We start from the raw sequence: 20,298 nt of genomic DNA, 5'->3' as shown, positions 1-20,298 counted from the left end.
CTTTAAGCTACTCATTTTATCCTAGAGGGATATAGAGAATGATATACTAGGTATTCAATCCATAAAGCGGATCATTAAGAACATGTTGCATTTATGTGGGAAATAATAAAAGGGGAACAGATAAACTGTTTAGATTGCTGAGATATAACTTGAGAACATAACATGTGTTATATAGCCAGCCTTATCAGCTCATATCACCTTATATCCATTTTTGGTAGAGTAAACACTAATAAGAGAAATCTCAGTGTAACAACTTTCAGTAAAAACCATTATAATTTGTATTTCTATATTAAAATGATACTCTGCTTTGAATACTGGAACTTGCTTTAGTTAAGTAGTAAATAACATAATTTTGGTATTAGTGAATAAAAGAGAAATAAAAGTGAAGACAAATAGAATATAGCTGAAGGTAGGTTAGAGAGAGAAAGTGAGTGAGTACTAGGAGAAATTAAAAACAAAACTTATGGATTTAAAATATATGTGTTTGTGTATGTATATACATATATATGTGTATACGTATACATACATATATATAAAACTAGAGAACTTCTGATGGTAAGAGGTAAGGCCGACAAAGATCCATATAGTCAAAAATATGCTTTTTCCACTAGTCATGTTATGCCCGATGTCCGAATCCCCGAGCAGGAAGAGACAATGCAACTCGCAAAAAAAGCAAGTTCATTGCTGACTCGAGTCAGGGCTCCTGCCGCGTCCACCGCAGTGGTGCAGGGTCAGAAAGCGTTGAGCCCGAGCTGTTACCCAATTTCTAAGGTGTGCACAAGCAGTTGGTAGCTGGCTCAAGCGGACTGGTTACATGTTTGCAAAGTAATCTTATCGGCTCAAACCTTCGCGGGCTTTTTTCAAACTTGGGTGTTCGCGGGCTTTTCAGCTTTCCCCTGATAGGTTCCCTTTTCCTTACTGGGCGCATATTGATTGGCTGGCTCCAGGTGGCCTGATAATCATGTTACCCTGGAAAACCAGGCCTACTCCTGATCTAGGCTGCCTGTCATGGCGCAGCCTCACAGTCATGTATAGATGTTAGAGTTGGACTATAAAGAAAACTGAGCGCCGAAGAATTGATGCTTTTGAACTGTGGTGTTGGAGAAGACTCTTGAGAGTCCCTTGGACAGCAAGGACATCCAACTAGTCCATCCTAAAGGAGATCAGTGCTGAATATTCACTGGAAGGACTGGCGCTGAAACTGAAGCACCAATACTTTGGCCACCCAATGTAATGAACTGACTCACTGGAAAAGACCCTGATGCTGGGAAGATTGAAGGCGGGAGAAGAAGGGGACAACAGAGGACAAGATGGTTGGATGGCGTCACCAAGTTGATGGACATGAGTCTGAGCAAGCTCCAGGCGTTGGTGATGGGCAGGGAAGCCTGGTGTGCTGCAGTCCATGGGGTCACAAAGAGTCAGACATGACTGAGCAACTGAACTGAACTGAAGGGAGAATAAAAAAAAAATTCTTAATTGCCAAAATTTGGAAGTAACCAAGATTCCTTCAGTAAGTTAGTAGATTTATAATAATAATACAAATAATTATTCCCACTAGAAAGAAATGAACTATCAAGCCATGAACAAGACATGGAGACAATTTAACTGCATATTATTAGAAAATTTAAGTACAATATGAAAAGGCTGCATAATGTATGATTCCAATTAGAAGATATTCTGGAAAAGACAGAAAAAAGATCACTGACTAACAGAGATTGGGGTGTGGAAGAATGAATCGGTAAGCATAGGATTTTTAGGGCAGTGAAACTATCCTATATGACACTACAAAATGGTGGATAAATGTCATTATATATTTGTTGACACTTATAGAATGTACAACATGAATGAATTCTAAGGTCAAATATGGACTTTGGGCGATGGTGTGTAAATATAGGTTCATCAATTATTTTAAAAAAGTACCACTCTGGTGCAGGATGTTCATAGTAGGGGAGGTTGTGTACATGTGGGAACAGGGAGTATATGAGGAGTCTCTGTATTTTCTGCTCAATTTTGCTGTGAAACTAAAATTGCTCTTAAAAATAAAGTTTATTATTTAAAAAAAAATAGTTGCTGCTGGTTAGTAACTCTCAACTATAGTCTAATATTTATCATTTCCCTCAATTATGGTAATCTTTTCAGGTTGCATGTAGTCAAACAGTTGTACACTTAAAAACTATACAGTACTGTATGTCAATTACATCTCAATAAAACTGGGGGAAAATAGAAATAATACTGGCTTACACTTGGGTGGTTCAGGTAAAGTTGGTCCTCAGTGGCCAGATTTATAATTTGCTTTGAAGACAGAGCTTACAGGGCTATTAACAGTATTGGACTTAGTGCATGAGAGAAAGAGAAAAGTGAGAACAAACCCCAAGTTTTCTGGTCTAAAAAACTGGATAAAGGGTGGTATAATTTATTGAGATGAGAAGCACCAGATTAGAAGATTGTATAAGAAAAATCACGTTTGGTTTTTAACATGGTACATATGAAATACCTAGTAAATATTCAGGTGTGTATGGATAGACAATTGGACATAGAGGTCTGAAGCTCAAGGTAGAGGCTAGACCTGAAAACTATCTGGGAGTCATTGATTATAGGGGGTTTACTTGGAGCTATAGGATTGGATAAATCTTTTGGGTAGTAAATCACAATGGTTAATAAATTACTGTATTTTTAAATTATACAATCAACAAAAACTGGCCCATTTTGAAGTTAATATCCAATTAAGTAGGAGCAGTTTTTAGGTCACATATTAAGTTGCTATAAGATACCTTAGTATGCACTGTGTGAACTTCAGAACTAATTACATCATTTGATAAGGAAATCTGCTAAAGTTTTTTTTGTGCATGTGGTTCACAGGACCATTTTATCATTTTCAAGGCTCAAGTTTCTACTTATTATACAACTATAGTATGGCATAAGAATGTTCAACTTGATGTGATGGTTGTAAAATAACCTTCTCAAGTGACAAAAACACAAACATTCTGAGTTCCACTTTTCTTAAGAGATTTCATTCTGTGGAGGTTCTAAGCCCAGTATTATAATGCTGTTAGTTGAAATATTCAGTTTTAAGGATATGAGATTAGCCTTTTAATATGAGATGCTTAGTAAAGGAAATGGGTTTTTGATCAAAATTATAACTTAGAATAAAAGAGTTTTTACCCATGGTAAATGCATTCAGATACCTAAACCAATGTTTCTCAATGAGAGCAATACTGCCCCCTAGGAGATGTTACAGAAATGTACCTGAGGGGTTGCTTAGTGAATTGCAGATTAAAAGCCTCTTGATGAAAGTGAAAGAGGCAAGTGATAAAGTTGGCTGAAAACTTCTAACATTCAGAAAACTGAGATCATGGCATCTGGTCCCATCACTTCATGGCAAACAGATGGGAAAACAGTGGAAACTGACAGACTATTTTTTAGGACTCCAAAATCACTGCAGATGGTGACTGCAGCTTGACTGCAGCCATGAAATTAAAAGACGCTTGCTCCTTGGGAGAAAAGATATGACCAACCTAGACAGCATATTAAAAAGCAGAGACATTACTTTGCCAACAAAGTTCTGTCTAGTCAAAGCTATGGTTTTTCCAGTAGTCATGTATGGATGTGGGAGTTGGACTAATAAAGAAAGCTGAGCACTGAAGTATTGATGCTTTTGAACTGTAGTGTTGGAGAAGACTCTTGAGAGTCCCTTGAACAGCAAGGAGATTCACCCAGTCCATCCTAAAGGAAATCAGTCCTGAATATTCATTGGAAGGACTGATGTTGAAGCTGAAACTCCAATACTTTGGCCACCTAATGTGAAGAACTCACTCATTTGAAAAGACCCTAGTGCTGGCAAAGATTGAAGGTGGGAGGAGAAGGGGACAGCAGAAGATGAGGTGGTTGGATGGCATCACCAACTCAATGGACATGAGTTTGAGTAAACTCCACTCCGGGAGTTGGTGATGGACAGGGAGGCCTGGCGTGCTGCAGTTCACGGGGTCACAAAGAGTCGGAAATGACTGAGTGACTGAATTGAACTGAACTGAGTGGCATATAGTAGAAGGGGAATTTAGGAATCTTAAATGTCTTGTAATGCAAGGACTAATTGTGCACAATAAAGAACTCTTCTACATTCTGCAAAACTTCCGAAAATCCAGTGGGATATTCATGTTCTTGTAAGATCTGTTGATAATCTTAAGGCCAGAAATAATTGCATTTTTATACACTAAAAGTAGTCTTATGTACAGATTTAAAATTCTCTGAAATTTACAAGGATGCAACTATCATGTAAACTGAAAGAAGACTTCACTTTTTCTCCAGAACTTAATAAAGATTTTTTTCAATTGTTTTTGAAAACACAGTGATATCTATGCTGTTCTTAGATATGCTGCTCATTGTCTTTGGGTCCGTAATATAGCACCTCAAAACTTATCTGTGTATGCAATTTATGAATATAAATATATACACTTTTCCAGTCTTTATTTTAAAAAGTTAAATGAAGAGAAAAACTATTGACATATGAGTTGATTATTACCTTGCTTCTTTTAATTCCAAATGTATTCATTAAAAGTAAGTGCAAACTTATAGTACTCTCTTATGTCTTCTGGCCATGCCCGAATATTTCACAAGTAGAATACATATTATTTACTCTAAGTTATTTTTATTTTATTATTAATATTACACTAAATTTTTTCAAAGATTCATGTAACTAGTTGTTATTAAGCTATGCAACTCATTGCAGGATAGTAAAGAGGAATTAAATTATGTTATCTGAAAGAGGGTGTTGAGTTGGCTAAGGCTGAAAATAGGATGATTGCAGTAACAGTAGAAAAGGGTTTATTTCCTCTTATTAAAAAACTTAGTTTGGATAAAATATACAAAGAAAAGAAGCCACCATTTTTAAAAGAAATTATAAGTGGTTATTACTGGTATAACAAGACTGATGCTGATTTTTCCAAAACATTTTTGAATCTAAAATATTTCTAAATTCTTTTATTAATTCTATAGTTTGTTGGTTTCTTTGGATTTTCTATGTAGACAATTAATTGCTACAAATAGGAATAATTTTATTTCCTGTCTCCAGTTGCTATTTTCATTTCTTTTACTTGTTATACTGCATTTTCTAGAGTTTTCAGTACAACATTGAATAGAAATGGAAATGTTTCTGGAGTTTCTATATATTAGTATAATGTTGACAGTAGTTTTGTTTTTTATAATTAACTTTTATAACATTAATGAAAGTTCTTTATTCAAGAATGGACATGTTAAATGTTGTTAAAAGATTTCATACCCATAATAAATTTCATCTCCTTGATTACAGATGCATTAAATCTACCATTACAAGAGACTTTTCAATTTCACCTATTTCTGTTCATCTTTCTTTTATTTATACAAACACATATATGTAACTACATATTGTAATATATGTACATCCATCCATCATGAAGGTATACCATTATGGGCATACAAATTCAGACCAGTGTATCCTCCTAAAAATGGAAATTTTGTCATTATTTGGCCACTCAAGAAATCAGATACTACAATTTCACCTCTGAAGTTAGGAATAATAGCACTAAAGACATAAATAACTGAAAGTTCAAAAGACCTTTCCTGGTCCCTAATTAATTCCTAGTTTTACACAACCATAACCACAGTTTTACTTTACCACCTGTTTTTAGCTCCTCCCTTATTTAGTTCTGTTAAAAACCTAGAGCACGTCAGTCTTTCCCAGATGCTTACTTTATTGTTACTAACATGGTGAGATTATTAAATATACAGAAAGTCCCATTCTTCCCCAGAGAGTATCAACCTGCATGCCTTTATTGAATGTACAGAGCATCTGCTGTGTATCAGGTACTGGGGCCAGGAGTTAGTATTCAGTGATAAGAAAACTAAACAAGATAACTGTCTTCCTGGAGCTTATACTTTAGAAGAGGGCAAATCAAATACAAATTTATAAATGATGATTGATATAAAAAAGATATTGCTCTGAAAGTCTATAACAAGGGGGATGTGATCTTTTCAGAAAGGTCAAGAAAGGCTTTCTTGATAAAGTAAACCTTGAACAGTAAACTAAAGGAGAAAAAGTTAACTACATGAAAAGAAAGACGGATTTCTAGCTGAATGGACAGTCTGTGTAAAGTCCCTGAGATAGGTAAAAGTATATGAGTTCAGTTCAGTCGCTCAGTCGTGTCCAACTCTTTGTGACCCCATGGACTGCAGCACGCCAGGCTTCTCTGTCCATCACCAACTTCCGGAGTTTGCTCAAACTCATGTCCATAGAGTCAGTGATGCCATCCAACCATCTCATCCTTTGTGGTCCCCTTCTCCTTCTGCCTTTAGTCTTTCCCAGCATCAGGGTCTTTTCCAATGAGTCAGTTCTTCACACCAGGTGGCCAAAGTATTGGAGCTTTAACTTCAGCATCAATGAATGAATATTCAGGACTGATTTCCTTTACTATTGATTGGTTTGATCTCCTTGCAGTTCAAGGGATTCTCAAGAATCTTATAAATACTCAAATACTTATAAATTTTGTATCTCTGACCTACACCTCTGAGTTGTGGACACGTAAGTCCCACACATCTCTGGTTTGCATAATTAGATGAATCTTGCCTTTCACTGGGAGGAAGCACAGTTAGCTATAGATTATAGCCTGGTTTTGTACAAGGTGAATTTTAAATACCTTTTAATAAGAGATGTGTAGGACTTCTGTATCTACAGCTCAGAGGTGTGGGTCAGAGATGCAAAATTTATAAGTTACCTATATGTAAGTATTGATTGTAACTGGAATATGGAGATAACCTGAGGAAAGAAAATAGAATAAAAAGAAAACAAGACCTAGAATTAAGCTTTGAGAAACACTAGCTCTAATGACTGAGTAGAAGATTATAAACAGCAAAGAAAAGGCAGAAAAGTATCTAGAAAGATAAGAGAAAAGCCAGTAAGGCATTATGTCACAGAGTCAAAAGAAAATAAATAATTTAATAAGGTAATGGTGAATACTGTTAGATGAATAAAAAAAGAAATCTTTCTCTTTATCCAAATTTTAGACCATAACAGTATGGCTCCACTGTGAATTCTTAGTTTTTCAATTACTCATGCATATGTATACTTACTTAGAGCATTCATCAGGCCATTGTTGTCATGACGTTTATTCTGACGAGCCACTATCTCAGGAATCCTGCATTGTGGCAAAGTAGACATGCATAGGATGTTCTCAGACATAGTTCCCTGGATCAGAAGGAGAGGATGTGCATTCTTCACCTTCTGAATCACTGGCACTATTCTCACTCCTTGAAGGTGATGAACTTTTGGAATCTGATGAACTATCACAACTACTCATCTGATCCATTAGACTAGCTTCTGCTTTCAGTTCTGAAAATTAAACAAGTTAATAGTTAGGTTAAATAAATATCACTAACTGTAAATATTAAATAAATATAATAAAAATGTAAATGTGTCAGTTCCTAATGAACTTGTTGAGGAATAAATAAGACTAAACATACTTTCATAGCATTTAGTGTATAATCCCTCTTCCTACCCTCAAGTTCTTTTAACCCTACTCTCCAAGAATAATCATTCTTAACACTTTCTTGTGATCATATGTTTTAAAATTCTGCTTCAAAACCAGCATTCTTGATTCTGAAAACCACCTCACCTATTGTTAGAGCTTGAGTGTGGTCTTTGTCACTACTTAACCAATAATTTTTTCAAAATGGCAACTTTTGTAGCAAAAATTGATTGCATCTCTGGACCCAAACCTTTCTTTCCCAGCTCTTCTCTGGTAGTACTTATTTTTCCCTGTTCTGTAGACAACATACATAGTCCATCTGCATGTGTGCTCAGTCACTAAGTTTTGCTCAGCTCTTTGCTACCCCATGGACTGTAGACCGCTAGTCTCCTCTGTCCAGGGAATTTTCCAGGCAAGAATACTGGAGTGGGTTGCCATTTTCTTCTCCAGGGGTTCTTCCCAACCCAGGAATTGAACCTGCATCTCCTGCATTGGCAAGTGGGTTCTTTACCACTGAGAAACTCTACATACTCCATGGATACCACCTCCCCTCAAATAAAAGGCTCCTCTACCATCAAAACAAGCTATATTCAATGTTTGGATTATGAAAAGTAAAAGACATGGGCAATATCTAAGTTTAAATACCATATTTACTTATACCATTATACTTAAATACACATGTTAACTCAAAATATAAAAAGAATATGGACATTTTATTTTATTTTATTTATTTTTTTTTTAATATTATTTTATTAGTTGGAGGCCAATCACTTTACAACATTTCAGTGGGTTTTGTCATACATTGACATGAATCAGCCATATAGTTACAAGTATTCCCCATCCCGTTCCCCCCTCCCACCTCCCTCCCCACCCGACTCCTCAGGGTCCTCCCAGTGCACCAGGCCCGAGCACCTGACTCATGTATCCCACCTGGGCTGGTGGTCCGTTTCACCATAGATAATATACATGCTGTTCTTTCAAAACATCCCACCCTCACGTTCTCCCCCAGAGTTCAAAAGTCTGTTCTGTACTTCTGTGTCTCTTTTTCTGTTTTGCATATAGGGTTATCGCCACCATCTATCTAAATTCCGTATATATGTGTTAGTATACTGTAATGTTCTTTATCTTTCTGGCTTACTTCACTCTGTATAATGGGCTCCAGTTTCATCCATCTCATTAGGACTGATTCAAATGAATTCTTTTTAACGGCTGAGTAATATTCCATGGTGTATATGTACCACAGCTTCCTTATCCATTCATCTGCTGATGGGCATCTAGGTTGCTTCCAGGTCCTGGCAATTATAAACAGTCCTGCAATGAATATTGGGGTGCACGTGTCTCTTTCAGATCTGGTTTCTTCAGTGTGTATGCCCAGGAGTGGGATTGCTGGGTCATGTGGCAGGTCTACTTCCAGTATTTTAAGGAATCTCCACACTGTTCTCCATAGTGGCTGTACTAGTTTGCATTCCCACCAACAGTGAAAGAGGGTTCCCTTTTCTCCACACCCTCTCCAGCATTTATTGCTTGTAGACTTTTGGATGGCAGCCATCCTGACTGGCGTGTAATGGTACCTCATTGTGGTGTTGATTTGCATTTCTCTGATAATGAGTGATGTTGAGCATCTTTTCATGTGTTTGTTAGCCATCTGTATGTCTTCTTTGGAGAAATGTCTGTTTAGATCTTTGGCCCATTTTTTGATTGGGTCATTTATTTTTCTGGATTTGAGCTGCAGGAGTTGCTTGTATATTTTTGAGATTAATCCTTTGTCTGTTGCTTCATTTGCTATTATTTTCTCCCATTCTGAGGGCTGTCTTTTCACCTTGCTTATAGTTTCCTTTGTTGCACAAAAGTTTTTAAAGTTAATTAGGTCCCATTTGTTTATTTTTGCTTTTATTTCCAATATTCTGGGAGGTGTGTCATAGAGGATCCTGCTGTGATTTATTACAGAGAGTGTTTTACCTATGTACTCCTCTAGGAGTTTTATAGGTTCTGGTCTTACATTTAGATCTTTAATCCATTTTGAGTTTATTTTTGTGTATGGTGTTAGAAAGTGTTCTAGTTTCATTCTTTTACAAGTGGTTGACCAGTTTTCCCAGCACCACTTGTTAAAGAGATTTTCTTTTATCCATTGTATATCCTTGCTTCCTTTGTCAAAGATAAGGTTCCATAGGTGCGTGGATTTATCTCTGGGCTTTCTATTCTGTTCCATTGATCTATATTTCTGTCTTTGTGCCAGTACCATACTCTCTTGATGACTGTGGCTTTGTAGTAGAGCCTGAATTCAGGCAGATTGATTCCTCCAGTTCTATTGTTCTTTCTCAAGATTGCTTTGGCTATTCGAGGTTTTTTGTATTTCCATACAAATTGTGAAATTATTTGTTCTAGTTCTGTGAAAAATACCGTTGGTAGCTTGATAGGGATTGCATTGAATCTATAGATTGCTTTGGGTTGTATACTCATTTTCACTATATTGAGTCTTCCAATCCATGAACACAGTATATTTCTCCATCTATTTGTGTCCTCTTTGATTTCTTTCATCAGTGTTTTATAGTTTTCTATATATAGGTCTTTCGTTTCTTTAGGTAGATATACTCCTAGGTATTTTATTCTTTTTGTTGCAATGGTGAATGGTATTGTTTCCTTAATTTCTCTTTCTGTTTTCTCATTGTTAGCATATAGGAATGCAAGGGATTTCTGTGCAGAACACTCAATATTTTTAAGATGTCAATTTTCCACAAATTGATTTATGGATTCAATGTAAACCTAATAAAAATTTCAACAGGCTTTTAAAGAAATTGAGAAGCTAATTCTAAAATTTATGTGAAAATAGAAGAGTCCTAGAATACCCAAAACAATTTTGTAAGAAAGGAAAAAAGTTGTAGGAGTAAAACTTCTTGATTTCAAAAATTATTATAAAACTAGCAAGACAGTATGGTGTTGGCATAAAGATAAACAAGTAGATCAATGTGCTAGAATAAAAAGTCCAGAAACAAATCCACACATTTATGGAGAGCTGGGTTGTTTTGTTTTTTTCACAAAGGGGCAAATACATGAGAAAAGACAGTTTTTCAACAACTGATGGTGGAGTAATTCAATATCCCATGCAATTTTGACACATACCATGTATCATACACAAAAATCAACTCAAAATGAAGCCAGGATCTAAATGTAAGCTATAAAACTTCTAAAAGAAAACTTGAGTGAACCTTTGCTACTATTTGCTTCTGTGACCTTCCTCTCAGATCAGTTCAGTCACTCGGCTGTGTCCCATTCTTTGCGACCCATGGACTGCAACATGCCAGGCTTCCCTGTCCATCACCAACTCCCAGAGCTTACTCAAACTCATGTCCATCAAATGAGTGATGCCATCCAACTATCTCATCCTCTGCTGTCCTCTTCTCCTCCCACCTTCAATCTTTCCCAGCATCAGGGTCATTTCCAGTGAGTCAGTTCTTCACATCAGGCGACCAAAGTATTTGGAGTTTCAGCTTCAGCATCAGTCCTTCCAATGAATATTCAGGACTGATTTCCTTTAGGATAGACTGGTTGGCTCTCCTTGCTGTCCAAGGAACTCTCAAGAGTTTTCTCCAAAATCACAGTTCAAAAGCATCAATTCTTATGCACTTAGCTTTTTTTATTAGTCCATCTCTCACATCCATACATGACTACTGGAAAAACAACAGCTTTGACTAGACAGACCTTTGTTGGCAAAGTAATGTCTCTGCTTTTTAATATGCTGTCTAGGTTGACCATAGCTTTTCTTCCAAGGAGTAAGCATTTTTAATTTCATGGCTGCAGTCACCATCTGCAGTGATTTTGGAGCCCCAAAAAATAGTCTCTTACTGTTTGCATTGTTTCCCCATCTATTTATCATGAAGTGATGGGACAGGACGCCATGATCTTTGTGTTTTGAATGTTGAATTTTAAGCCAACTTTTTCACTCTCCTCTTTCACTTTCATCAGGAAGCTCTTTAGTTCCTCTTCACTTTCTGCCATAAGGGTAGTGTCATCTGCATATATGAGGTTATTGATAATTTTCCCAGCAATCTTGATTCCAGCTTGTGCTTCCTCCAGCCCAGCATTTCTCATGATGTACTCTGCACATAAGTTAAATAAGCAGGGTGATAATATACAGCCTTGACGTACTCCTTTTCCTATTTGGAACCAGTCTGCTGTTCCATGTCCAGTTCTGTTTCTTCTTGACTTGTATACAGATTTCTCAGGAGGTAGGTCAGGTGGTCTGGTATTCCTATCTCTTTAAGAATTTTCCAGTTTGTTGTGATCCACACAGTCTAAGGCTTTGACGTAGCCAATAAAGCAGAAGTAGATGTTCTTCTGGACCTCTCTTGCTTTTTCAATGCTCCAACAGATGTTGACAATTTCATCTCTGGTTCTTCTGCCTTTTCGAAAACCAGCATAAACATCTGGAAGTTCACAGTTCACATACTGTTGAAGCCTCGCTTGGAGAATTTGAGCATTACTTTGCTAGCATGTGAGATGAGTACAATTGTGCAGTAGTTTGAGCATTCTTTAGCATTGTCTTTCTTTGGGATTGGAATCAAAACTGACTTTTTCCAGTCCTCTGAGCACTGCTGAGTTTTCCAGATTTGCTGACATATTGAGTGTAGCACTTTCACAGCATCATCTTTGAGGATTAAAATAACTCAACTGGAATTCCATCACCTCTACTAACTTTGTTCATAGTGATGCTTCCTAAGGCCCACTTGACTTCACATTCCAGGATGTCTGACTCTAGGTGAGTGATCACACCATCTTAGTTATCTGGGTCATGAAGATCTTTTTTGTATAGTTCTTCTGTGTATTCTTGCCACCTCTTCTTAATATCTTCTGCTTCTGTTAGGTCCATAACATTTCTGTCCTTTACTGTGTCCATCTTTGCATGAAATGTTCTCTTGGTATTTCTAATTTTCTTGAAGAGATCTCTAGTCCTTTCCATTCTACTGTTTTCCTCCATTTCTTTGCATTGATCACTGAGGAAGGCTTTCTTATCTCTCCTTGCTATTCTTTGGAACTCTGCATTCAAATGGGTGTATCTTTCCTTTTCTCCTTTGCGTTTAGTGCCTCTTTTTTTCTCAGCTATTTGAAAGGCCTCCTCAGGCAACCATTTTGCCTGTTTACATTTCTTTTTCTTGGAGATGGTCTTGCTCCATCTCCTGTACAATGTCACGAACCTCCATTCATAGTTCATCAGGCACTCTATCAGATCTAATCCCTTGAATCTATTTGTCACTTCCACTGTATAATCATAGAAAGAAAAGAAAAAAGTGAAATTGCTCAGTTGTGTTCGACTCTTTGTGACCCCATGGACTGTAGCCTACCAGTCTCCTCCATCCATGGGATTTACCAGGCAAGAGTACTGGAGTGGGTTGCCGTTTCCTTCTCCAGGGGATCTTCCTGACCCAGGGATCAAACCTGGGTGTCCTGTACTGCAGGCAGATGCTTTTCATTCTGAGCCACAAGGAATATGATTATGATAATTGTAAGGGATTTGATTTAGGTCATACCTGAATAGTCTGGTGGTTTTCCCTACTTTCTTCAATTTAAGTCTTAATTTGGCAATAAGGAGTTCATGATCTGAGCCACAGTTAGCTCCTGGTCTTTTTTTGCTGACTGCATAGAGCCTCTCCATCTTTGGCTGCAAAGAATATAATCAACCTGATTTTAGTATTGACCATCTGGTGATGTCCAAGTGTAGAGTCTTCTCTTGTGTTGTTGGAAGAGGGTGTTTGCTATGACCAGTGCGTTCTCTTGGCAGAACTCTATTAGCTTTTGCCCTGCTTCATTCTGTACTCTAAGGCCAAATTTGCCTGTTAATCCAAGTGTTTCTTGACTTCCTACTTCTGCATTCCCATCCCCTATAATGAAAAGGACCTCCTTTTTGGGTGTTAGTTCTATAAGGTCTTATAGGTCTTCATAGAACCATTCAACTTCAGGTTCTTCAGCATTACTGTTTGGGGCATAGACTTGGATTACCATGATATTGAATGGCTTGCCTTGGAAATGAACAGAGATCAAACTGTCAGTTTTGAGATTGCATCCAAGTACTGCATTTTGGACTCTTTTGTTGACTATGATGGCTACTCCAATTCTTCTAAGGGACTCTTGCCCACAGTAGTAGATATAATGGTCATCTGAGTTGAATGCATGAGACAAGTACTCAGGGCTGGTACACTAGGAAGACCCAGAGGGATGGGATGGAGAGGGAGGCGGGAAGGGGGATCGGGATGGGGAACACATGTAAATCGACGGCTGATTCATATCAATGTATGGCAAAAACCACTACAATATTGTAAAGTAATTAGCCTCCAACTAATAAAAATGAATGGAAAAAAAGAAGAAAAAAAAAATAACGGTCATCTGAGTTAAATTCACCCATTCCAGTCCATTTTAGTTCACTGATTCCTAAAATGTCGACATTCACTCTTGCCATCTCCTGTTTGACCACTTCCAATTTGCCTTGATTTATGGACCTAACATCCAGGTTCCTATGCAATATTGCCCTTTATAGCATTGGACTTTACTTCTATCAGCAGTCACATCCACAACTGGGTGTTGTTTTTGCTTTGGCTCCGTCTCTTCATTCTTTCTGGAGTTATTTCTCCACTGATCTCCAGTAGCAATATCGGGCACCTATCCTAAAGGAGATCAGTCCTGGGTGTTCATCGGAAGGACTGCTGCTGAAGCTGAAACTCCAGTATTTTGGCCACCTCATGCGAAAAGTTGACTCATTGGAAAAGACCCTGTTGCTGGGACAGATTGGGGGCAGGAGGAGAAGGGGACAACAGAGGATGAGATGGTTGGATGGCAACACCGACTCGATGGAAATGGGTTTGAGTAAACTCCGGGAGTTGGTGATGGACAGGGAGGCCTGGCGTGCTGTGATTCATGGGGTCACAAAGAGTCGGACATGACTGAGCGACTGAAATGAACTGAACTGAACTGAACTGAACCGACCTGGGAGTTCATCGTTCAGGGTCCTGTCTTTTGGCCTTTTCATACTGCTCCTAAGGTTCTCAAGGCAAGAATACTGAAGTGGTTTGCCATTCTTTTCTCCAGTGGGCCATGTTTTGTCAGAACTCTCCACCATGACCCATCCGTCTTGGGTGGCCATACACAACACGGCTCATAGTTTCATCAAGTTAGACAAGGCTGTGGTCCATGTGATCAGTTTGGTTAGTTTTCTGTGATTGTGGTTTTCATTCTGTCTGCCCTCTGATGGATAAGTATAAGAGGCTTATGAAAGCTTCCTGATGGGAGAGACTGGCTGATGGGGAAACTGGGTTTTGTTCTGATGGGTGAGGCCATGCTCAGTAAATTTTATGTTGATGGGCAAGGCTGTGTTCCCTCCGTTATTTGACCTGAGGCCAAACTATGGTGGAGGTAATGAAGATAATTGCAACCTCTTTCAAAAGGTCCCATGAATGCACTGCTGCACTCAGTACCCCTGACACTGCAGCAAGCCACCACAGACCCATGTCTCTGCCAGAGACTCCTGGAGACTCACGGGCAAGTCTGTGTCAGTCAGCTGTGCTTGTAGGCTGTAGGAGAAGGTTACTATCTCCACTTTGATAGGACTACAAGATGGCAGAGTAGAAAAACGTGCACCCATCTTCTCCTGCAAGAACTTCAAAATTACAATTCGTTGCTGAACAAATGCCAACAGGAGAATGTTGGATCCCACTAAAAAAAAAAAAAAAAAAAAAAAAAAAGATACCTCACATTCAAGGGCAAAGGAGAAGGCCCAGCGAGATGGTAGGAGGGGTGAAATCATGTTTAGAATCAAATGCCATACCCACCAGAGATGCTTGGAGGGCTCAAACAAACCTTGTATATAGCAGGACCCAGAGACACCACTGGCACAAAGACTGAACCAGAATTGTGTTTGAGTGTCTTCTGTGGAGGTACAGGTCAGCAGTGGCCTGCCACAGGGGCAGGGGCTCAGGGTGCAGCAGACCTGGGTATGGCATAAGCCCTCTTGGAGGAGGTCGCCATTAACCCCACCATAGAGCTGCCAGAACTTACAAAGGACTGGGGAAACAGACTCTTGGAGGGCACAAGCAAAGCCTTGTGTGTACCAGGAGCCAGGAAAAAGGAGCAGTGACCCCACAAGAGACTGACCTTCCTTTAGACAAATATATTTTCAATGTGGCACCAAAAGGAGAATTCAGAAAAATAAATGGATAAAATGCATGTATTCAAAATTAAAATCTTTGACTTTTCAAATTATACTGTTTAAGAGAATGAAAACATACAATCCACAGTCTTGGAGAAAATATTTGCAAGGCATATCTCTCATAAAGAACTTACATTCAAAATATATAAAGAATTTCTAAAACTCTAGTAGTAAAATAATCTAATTTTTCAAAATGGGCAGAAGATTTGAATAGACATTATAATATGAATATACATTCATTTTTGAGACCATCATGAAAACATAAACATGGACGAGGTCTTACAATTAATTCTACAATGTGTGATGGTTAGCATGTGACTTAGGTGAAAAGAAAAATATCCTCGTCAATTAGAGCTGCATACAGAAGCATTTGTGAATGCCTGGGAGTGCTTTAAAATATGTCAGGAGGGGGGCGGTCCTAAGATGACAGAGGAATAGGATGGGGAGACCACTTTCTCCCCTCAAATTCATCAAAAGATCATTTGAATGCTGAGCAACTTCCACAAAACAACTTCTGAATGTTGGTGGAGGACACCAGGCACCAAGAAAGGCAGCCCATTCTTTTCGAACAGAGGTAGGACAAAATATAAAAGACAAAAAGTGAGACAAAAGAGTTAGGGATGGAGACCCGTCCCAGAAAGGGAGTTGTGAAGGAGGGGAAGTTTCTAAACACCAGGAAACTTTCTCACTGGGGGGGGGGGGGGGGTCCTGTGGGGAGTTTTGGGATCTCAGAGGGCAACATAACTGGGAGCAAAAAAAAAAAAAGTCCACAGAATATGCGCCTAACCGCAACTCCCAGTGGAGAAGTAGCCCAGACGCTTGCATCCGCCACCAGCGAGCAGGGGCTAAACAGGGAGGTCCGGGTTGCATGCTTAGGGTAAGGACTGAGCCTCAATGCCCTGAGGACAATCTGAGGGAGCTAATGTGAGATAGTAACCCAAACTGTGGGATAGCCAGAGAGAGAAAAAAGGGAGAGAGAGAGAGAGAGAGAAAACTTTCCTGGGAAAAGCTGTAACCTAAAGCCAAGCCTGGCCCGTTCACAGAACAAAGTATTAACCAAATACCAGAGGAGAACTAGCCCATTGTGGACTGGCCCCTCCCCTGTTGGAGGCAGAGAGGCAGGTGGGCAACAGACAGAGCCAGAAGGCAAGGGGCAATCTTGGTCCCAGAGATGGCATTCTCCACCAAACTGTGAGCAGGCTCCCAGTTGCTAACCAAGTCTTCCTGGGATCTTGGACGGTTGACGTCTGCCAGAAGGGTCACAGCCGGAGATCTGCTCCCCAGAGGAGACTCATGGCACACCTGAGACGGTGCTCTTGTGGCACACCCAGGAAACTGAGTGACTGAGACTGGGGAGGTGATTAAGATGCACAGCCCACATAGGACAGTGCGCTTGCCAAGCACCAGTTTGCCTGAGCTGCTTGGACCTGGGAAGGGCACAAAACGCATGCCCAACTGAATCCATGTCTTTGTGAAGTACCCGACAACCTGAACCTGAGCAGCTTAGACCTGGGAGGTGCACAAAACCCAGGGCCTGCTTTGGACAGTTCCCCTGCAGAGCAACCTTAGCAGTAGACTGGGAAGGCACATGTGCTGGGAGCTAGGGCAAACCCAGTGTGGTCCATACACTTCAAGCACTCCCCACACACACCAGTGATATTTGTTTGTACTGTTCCTCCCTACCCACAACACAACCAAACAAGTGAGCCTAAATAAGTGACCACCTTTGCCCCCTTGTGTCAGGGCAGAAATTATACACTGAAGAGACTTGCAAACAGAGGAAGCCAAAATAAAAAAAGAAGAGGGAACCACTTTGGAAGTGACAGGTGCAACAGATTAAAACCTGGTAGTTAGAATTGACTAAGTATTGGAAGGGGCCTATAGAACTTGAGAAGACGTATAAGCTGGAACAAGGAACTATCTGAAACTGAACTGACCCCAACTGCCCTCAACAGCTCCAGAGAAATTCCTAGACATATTTTTACCATTATCATTTTTAAATTAAAAAAAATTTTTTTAAAGTTCTTTATTATTCCTTTAATTTTCATTTTTGTAACCTTCTACTACCTCTCATGCAAAGAGTTGACTCATTGGAAAAGACCCTGATGCTGGGAAGGATTGGGGGCAGGAGGAGAAGGGGATGATAGAAGATGAGATGGCTAGATGGCATCACTGACTCAATGGACATGAGTTTGAGTAAACTCCAGGAGTTGGTGATGGACAGGGAGGCATGGCACGCTGTAATTCACGGGGTCGCAAAAAGTTGGACACGACTGAGCAACTGAACTGAACTGAATTACCTAGCAAAAAAAAAAAAAAAAAAAAAAAAACCCTATTTTTAAAGCAAATTTCATATATATATATATATTTTATAATTTTTGTGATTGATTTTGTCTTGTATTTTTAATATTGTATTTTTGAGAGTCTAACCTCTACTCTAGATTTTTAATCTTTGCTTTTTGGTATTTGTTATTATTTTGTATCATTAATAATCTAATCATCAGTACCCATTTTTACTTAGGGGTGTGATTATTGGCTTGACTGCTCCCTTCTATTTTCACTCTTCCTTTTCTCCCCCAGGTCACCTCTATATCCTCCCTCCCACTTCTCATCTCTACTTAACTCTGTGAATCTCTCTGGGTGTTCCAGGCTGTGGAAAACATGGAACTGATTACTGGCTAGATTGGTCTCTTCCCTTTTGACTACCCCGTCTTCTCCTCCTGGTCACCTCTATCTCCCTTCTCCCTCTTCTCTTCTCCATGTAACTCTGTGAATTTCTCTGGGTGTCCCTCACTGTGGAGAATCTTTTCACCATTAACCTAGATGTTTTATCATTGGTGCTGTATGAATGGAGAAGTCTTGAGGCTACTGTAAGAATAAGACTGAAATCCAGAGGCACAAAGCTTATCTCCAAAACTTGAGAACACCAGAAAACTCCTGACTCCAGGGAACATTAATTGATAAGAGCTCACCCAAAAGCCTCCACACCTACACTGAAACCAAGCTCCACCCAAGAACCAAAAAGTTCCAGAACAAGACATATCACACTAATTCTCCAGCAATGCAGGAACATAACCCTGAGCATTAAAATACAGGTGGCCCTAGGGCAGAAATAAATGAAAAAGAAACAAAAGAGACCATAGCAAAAGTCAACAAAGCTAAAAGCTGGTTCTTTGAGAAGATAAACAAAATAGACAAACCATTAGCCAGATTCATCAAGAAATAAAGGGAGAAGAATCAAATCAACAAAATTATAAATGAAAATGGAGAAATCACAACAGACAACACAGAAATACAAAGGATCATAAGAGACTACTACAAGCAACTATATGCCAATAAAACAGACAACTTAGAAGAAATGGAAAAACTCTTAGAAAAGTATAACTTTACAAAACTGAACCAGGAAGAAATAGAAAATCTTACCAGACCCATAACAAGCATGAAAATTGAAACTGTAATCAGAAATCTTCCAACAAACAAAGCCCAGGACCAGATGGCTTCATAGCCAAATTCTACAAAAAATTTAGAGAAGAGCTAACACCTATCCTATCCTATTCAAACTCTTCCAGAAAATTTCAGAGGAAAGTAAACTTCCAAACTCATTCTATGAGGCCACCATCACCTTAATACCAAAACAATACAGAGATGCCACAAAAAAAGAAAACTACAGGCCAATATCACTGATAAATATAGATGCAAAAATTCTTAACAAAATTCTAGCAAACAGAATCCAACAACATATTAAAAAGATCATACATCATGACCAAGTGGGCTTTATTCCAGGGATGCAAGGATTCTTCAATATCCACAAATCAATCTATGTGACACACCACATTAACAAATTGAAAAATAAAAACCTTATGTTTATCTCAACAGACACAGAGAAAGCCTTTGACAAAATTCAACATCCATTTATGATAAAAACCTTCCAGAAAGCAGGCATAGAGGGAACATACCTCAACATAATAAAAGCCATATATGACAAACCCACAGCAAACATTATCCTCAATGGTGAAAAAGAGCATTTTCCCTAAAGTCAGGAACAAGACAAGGATGCCAACTCTCACCACTACTAAACATAGTTTTGGAAGTTTTGGCCACAACAATCAGAGCAGAAAAAGAAATAAAAGGAATCCAGATTGGAAAAGAAGTAAAACTCTCACTGTTTGCAGATGACATGATCCTCTACATAGAAAACCCTAAAGACTCCACCAGAAAATTACTACAGCTAATCAATGAATATAGTAAATTTGCAGGATATAAAATTAACACACAGAAATCCCTTGCATTCTTATATGCTAACAATGAGAAAACAGAAAGAGAAATTAAGGAAACAATTCCATCCACCATTGCAACGAAAAGAATAAAATACTTAGGAATAAATCTACCTAAAGAAACAAAAGACCTATATATAGAAAACTATAAAACACTGATGAAAGAAATCAAAGATGACACAAATAGATGGAGAAATATACCATGTTCATGGCCTGGAAGACTCAATATAGTGAAAATGAGTATACAACCCAAAGCAATCTATAGATTCAATGCAATCCCTATCAAGCTACCAACGGTATTTTTCACAGAACTAGAACAAATAATTTCACAATT

General features: G+C 38.7%; 1 protein-coding gene across 1 annotated transcript in view; it reads right to left on the bottom strand.

Annotated features, from left to right (window-relative positions):
* LOC136173206 (solute carrier family 15 member 2-like) overlaps window positions 1–7,138 on the bottom strand; it is a 46,832-nt gene extending 39,694 nt beyond the window's left edge. Inside the window, exon 1 of the mRNA XM_065942657.1 lies at window positions 7,102–7,138. The gene's annotated coding sequence lies outside the window, so the exon portion shown is untranslated. The remainder of the gene's footprint in view (window positions 1–7,101) is intronic.
* Between the last annotated feature and the right edge of the window lie 13,160 nt (window positions 7,139–20,298).

The sequence above is a fragment of the Muntiacus reevesi genome, chromosome 8, assembly GCF_963930625.1.
Source record: "Muntiacus reevesi chromosome 8, mMunRee1.1, whole genome shotgun sequence".
Taxonomy (NCBI): Eukaryota; Metazoa; Chordata; class Mammalia; order Artiodactyla; family Cervidae; genus Muntiacus; species Muntiacus reevesi.
The sequence above is the reverse complement of the archived record's forward strand: the minus strand, read 5'-3'. Positions and strand labels throughout refer to the sequence as shown.